The sequence below is a fragment of the Phyllostomus discolor genome, chromosome 8 (genome assembly GCF_004126475.2).
Source record: "Phyllostomus discolor isolate MPI-MPIP mPhyDis1 chromosome 8, mPhyDis1.pri.v3, whole genome shotgun sequence".
NCBI lineage: Eukaryota > Metazoa > Chordata > Mammalia > Chiroptera > Phyllostomidae > Phyllostomus > Phyllostomus discolor.
In genome coordinates, this window is record NC_040910.2 from 101,305,567 (window position 1) to 101,311,566 (window position 6,000).

A 6,000-nucleotide genomic window follows, 5' to 3' on the forward strand; every position below is an offset into this window, starting at 1 on the left:
TTAAAAAAGACTTTATTTATTTTTAGACAGAGGGCAAGGGAGGGAGAGTGGGAAGAGAAACATCACTGTGTGGTTGCCTCTTGCACGCCCCCTACTGGGGACTTGGCCTGCAACCCAAGCATGTGCCCCGACTGAGAATCGAACCGGCAACCCTTTGGTTCACAGGTTGGCACTCAATCCACTGAGCCACACCAGCCCGGGCTAATTATTGTGTTATTTTTCAATATGAAGAACTGCAAACCTCCTTTTGCCCCATCCTGTATATAAACAATAGAATATTACTCAGCCTTAGAAAGGAAGACAATCCTGACATCTGCTACAACAGTGATGATCTTTGAAAGCATTATGACACGAAAGTGAAATAAGCCAGAGAGAAAAGAACAAACGTATCGTGTGGTCCCACCGCCACGAGGGAGCTAGAGCAGCCACATTCGCAGAGACAGGCAGCAGGGGCTGCCGGGAGGGCGAGTGGGGACTCACGGCTGTGTGTGTGTGTGTGTGTGTGTGTGTGTGGGCGCGCGCACGCGCAGAGGTTTAGTTCGCAAGGACGGAGTTGTTCTGGACCTGGCTGGTTGCACAGCAGTGTGAAGGTACTGAATGCCACTGGACGGTATGCAGAAGATGTTTTAAATGACAAATTTTGCTTATGTCTGCTTTACCTCAGTAACAGAAAATGGCTCTCTGAACAGGGCTAGGGAGGCGTCCCGACAAGCGCCGTGGACTGCGTGCCGGGACCAGTGGGTTTGGTGAGGCTCCTGCCCTAAAGCAGCGAAGGCAGAGGCTCCCACGTGCCTGCAGTCAGTCTCAGACTCAGGTCTAGGAAGAGCCCAGCTCCGCTCCTCTTTCTCTCACTGACCTTAAACAAATGTCCTCCCTTTGATCGATTTTTCATAGCTCTGTTGTAATTGACTGTTTCTAAGTAGTATATGAAAAACACCCCTTTTATTTTCTATAATTTTTGTTTAAGATTTTATTTTATTTATTTTTAGAGAGGGGAGGGAGAAAGAGAGAAAGAGAGAGAGAAACATCAATGTGCGGTTGCTGGGGGTCATGGCCTGCAACCCAGGCGTGTACCCTGACTGGGAATCGAACCTGCGACACTTTGGTTCACAGCCCGCACTCAATCCACTGAGCAGTGCCAGCCAGGGCTTATTTTTTATAAGTTTTTTAAAGTTGGTTTTTTGAAATAAAGACAGAGAGAAACATTGATTTGTGGTTCTACTTATTTATGCATTCACTGGTTGACTCTTGTATGTGCCCTGACCAGGGATTGAACCTACGACCTTGGTGTTTCGAGATGAGGCTGTCACCAAATGAGCCACCTGGCTAGGGTGAAAAATGTCCCTTTTAAAGAATTTTCTTCACTGTATGTCCAACAAGGGAGCGATGTAATAAGAAACACGGCAGTTAGGAAGGAGAGGTGGGGGGGCTGAAACGAGACTGCTGGCAGCCACATAAACAGAGGAGAGGAAGATGAGGGAGGGAGGCATAATTTTGAAAGAAGAGATGACAGGGACCTGGGATATAATACTTCTATTTTGCCAATTAGATCCAATACCCAAAGAAAACCAAACAGTAGCCAATACCAAAATAAAAAAAGACTAACAAAAATGGTTCTAAAGACGAATGTTTCTGACTTTCAAGTGGAAGGTGAAAATAAGGAATGTGTTCTGAACTGCTGTGCAGAGTGAAAGGATTTTGATCACAACTAATAACCGATGGCAGACCCAGGCAGATGTGATCTTAAACAAGCAGTATTTTCTTGCTGACAGCCCCAAATTGAAAACCTAAATAAGCTGCAATCCCAGCAGCTGCCAAAAGTTGTGAAAGCCTCGCTTTCAGGAAGAATACGGGACAAAAATCTTCCTTTGGATGATTTCACTTTTAACCTGAGTCAAAGTCAAGAGCTGAAGTTAGCTGGAAAGTCTTGGATAAAGACCCAGTGTCTTGATAAGTTAGGACAAATCTTATTTATCTTCCTTTCCTCACTCATGGTTGAAGACATTCATTGATTGCTGACTTAATACCAGGCACAATGCTGGGCGCTTCGTCTGGAGACAGGAAGGAGACAGGACATCTGTCCTCAGGGAGCTCGCTGCCTAGTGGAGGACACCCACCCGGAGACCGGCGGTGGCCGGCAGGATGACCAGTGCCGCAGGGGAGGGGCGCAGGGCACAGGTACCTACTCTAGGCATGTTGCAGAGGTTCTCCCAGTCCAGAGCAAGGAGGGGTGCATTCGTTGCCTATTATTGCCGGAATAAATTACACAAATTCAGTGGCCTAAACAGCAGAAGTTTATTGGCGCACAGTTTCAGGGATTAGAAGAAGTGAGTCTTAGGGGATTAGATTCCAAGTATTGGCAGGGTTGGCTCCTTTCAGACACTCCAGGGCAGAATTGTCCCTGTCAGGTCCAAGTAGTCCTTGGCTTGCGGCCACAGCGCTCTCCTCTCTTCCCCCCAAGTCACATTGGGTCACGTTGTCTCCTCTTCTGTGTCCAAGCTCCCTCTGCCCTTGTTTCTTTCTTTTAAAAGAAGATTTTATTTACTTTTAAAGGAGGGAAAAGGAGGGAGAAAGAGAGGGAGAGAAACATCCATGTGTGAGAGAGAAACATCAGTCAGCTGTCTCTTGCACTCCTCCAACTGGGAAGCTGGCCCGCAACCCAGGCATGCGTCCTGACTGGGAATCGAACCAGTGACCACTTGGTTCACAGGCCAGTGCTCAATCCACTGAGCCATACCAGCCAGGGCCTCTGCCTTTCTTATAAGGACACTCAGGATTGCACTTAGGGCCACCTGGATAAGCCCAGGCAGTCTCTCCATCTCAAGATCCTTAATTTAATCACATTCTGATTTATTCAGCCATTTCCCTTTTGGCTTTAAATGCAATCTTAAATCTATATTAAGGACTCATATTAATTTGTATCTGTTTCCAGGCTGTCTATGCTGTTCCATGGACACCTGCCTATGACAACAGTGCTAGACGTTTTGAATTTTATTATAAGGTCTAATATCTGGCTGGGCAGGAGGACCCTTGTGGCAATTTCTTTTTTCTATTTCATGAAGTGGTAGCAATTATTGTACATTTATCCTTCTGTATGAATTTGATTCTGCCCTCTAATATTCATTTCAAGATCATTTTTACCTCGTTCTAACAACAAAACAGGGAGCGTGTGAGATCTTATTTCCAAGCATTTGTCATCAGTGTTGGCTCAAATAAACGCATTCTAAAAAAAGAACAAAACAAAAATCTTGTTAGGGTTTCTAATTGTAATTAGAAATTACAGTTGGCTTTAAATATGAAGCTTGTTTGGGCATGGGCTGATTTACAGGAACTTGGTGTATCACTTTACATGTGAACTTATTGAAAGCAAACACATAAATTTGTTTCCAGTAATCTCTACAAATAGAGATCATTCATTTTAAAAAATACTTTGAGGACTTCAGCCTTCAAGGGCGTCTGAGGCTGCCTTTATTTCAGTCCACCTCTGGCTGTGCTGACCAACCACGGATGGAGCCAGCCGCCCTCAGGAAGTTTGGCTCAGGCTGCATAGGGCTGTTTGGCTCCTCACGTGTCTCTCTGTGGGTCCCTGATGCACGTTCCCATTTGATTGCCCCCATTCTACAGAGGGAGACACCGGAGAGGTGGAGCGACTTGCCGAGATCACACTGGAGCGAGCAGACGCAAAGCTGACCCGAGGCCCAAGGTTTGACCGGGAACAGCTGCCTCTGATCCCGGCCCTGATCTCGGGCTTCTCAGGCTCCCCCCCACCCCCCAACAGCATCAACGTGCAGGCACGAGGGGTCACTTGGCGCGGGGGGCCGCCCCAGCAAGCCAGGCTCTCAGCCCCAAGGAAAAAGCTGCCAACAGATGACAGACTTCGCTCTCTCATGAATATGCAGGTTGACAGCCTCAGGGACGCAAAATAATCTTTCTCAAAGTGAACGGCTGCTGTCAGTTCTTCGCTTTGCTGCCTCGCTTCTCTGGGCTGTGTGTCTCTTCTTGTCTGACTCCAAACCATGCTTCAAAGCCCAACCTAAATTCCACCTCCTTCGTGGGGCCTTTTCTGGTTTCTTCTTTCGTCCGAGGCTCCTCCTTCCTGCCATGGGGCACACCTTTCTTGAAATGCTTTTACTTACTCACTGTGACTGACTGTCCTTAAGCCGTTAAGAGATGACCTTTCTGAGCCCCAGTTACTTCCTTTGTAAAACTGAGAAAATATCTGCCTTAAATCACAGTGGCAGCTGCTGTGATTTAAGAGAAATAACACATGTCCATCAGGACGGAAGGTGACGTTATCACGTACATCTGCACAGCCCTGAACATTGACACACAGATTTTATCTGTATGCGTTAGAGCTCTTGTTCTTTCTGCCTTACACAGCAGTTATTTGTGTTGACTGCGGGCGCCTGTGGGAGGGGATGAGGGAAAATAGGGTGTGGGGCAAAGAAACAGGATTTGGAATCAAAAGACCCGGGTCTGCCCCTCAACCAGCTGTATGCCCAAGGACAAGGTATTCCTCCTCCCTGGCTTTCTTCCTTCGTAAAAGGGAGATACACAATGATATGTCCCATAGTCTTTTAATGTACATTAAAATAAGATGTACACCACAATAAGATAATGGATGCTACTGGGCTTAGAGATTGCCAAGGGCTAATGTCTTAATCACCCAATTGCCCTTGACTATTTCCCAGAGCACAGTGACTCTCTGGGGGCAGGAGGGGTGTGCACGAGAATTTATCCAATGAGTAGACCTTTGCACTGACTTCATTTGGTCTTCACCCCCCCCTCTGAGATAAGCCTTAATATCCCCTTTTCAAAGATGAGAAAACTGAGGTTTGGAGTGGGTAAGGGACTTCATTCATCCATTCAGCAGACACCTACCTCCACGAGCAACTATCATGCACCAGACACTGGGGCAGTGGGGATACAAAGATAAAATCCCTGCCCCTCACAGTCCAGAGTGGGGGACAGGCACACAGAAATAAATATAACACAACACAGATTAGGAATTATACCTAATATTTAGTGGGCTCTTCCTAAGTGGCAGTGCAAACTCTTCCTGTGTTTCACTCATTCAGTCCTTCCCAAACAGGCATTATTGTGTGTTCACGGATTAGGCATGGTGATTGCTTAAGGTTTCAAAAGTACCAAGAGGCAGAGCCAAGATTAAGACCCAGTTGGCCTAGTGACAGAAGCCCTACCTTAGTCACCAAGCTCTATCACCTCTGACTAAGGCAGCACACAGGGCATAGACAGAGCCCCAGGGAGGGACCCGTAACTCAGTCTGGGCCTCACTGGGTGGTTGGGCAGATTTCCTGAAGGACTGGGGGAGTTAGCTAAGCAGAGGTGCGTGGATAAGGCAGGCCCTGGCAGGAGAGAGAACGGTGAGGAGGCAACCTGCTGGAGCTCTCCACTGAGTCCCAGGCAGGGACCCGGGCTTGCGAGGAGGCAGCAGAAGAAGGCAGGGCCTAGTGTGGAAGGGAGAGTGAGCCATAGCCACGAGGTAGCTGAGGTTTGAAGGGTTCTGGCTAGATTTTCAGAAACATCCTCTGGGCCGCTGGGTAGAGGTGGATGAGAGGAAGAGAGACTCAGAGCAATCCCGGCCCCAAGTTGATGGCTGCTCGGACAAGGTCTGGGGTGGTGAGGAGGGGATAGGGGGCTATCAGAGGTTGAATTTTCCGGATAATTTGGAGATTGTTAAGTAGAGGAGAGGGAGCACCTTTGAAGGACATTTGCGGCTCCTAGTCCAGGGGAATAGAGGTGATCTCATGAGGTCAGTTTTGGATGCACCCCAGGTCTTTCCGCTCCCATGCCCTTGCCCTTTAGCCTCCTGGCATGGTCAGCAACGATGCCCGCGGGCGTGCCCTGGAGTCACCAGGGAACGAGGATGCCCCGCCTCTCGGGTGTTGGTGGCGACTGCAGTGCGCTGCCCTAGGCGCCAGAGGGCGCTCCCGCAGCGGCCAGGGCCACTCTGGCCCTGCCCGTCTCAGTGGCCGCGGA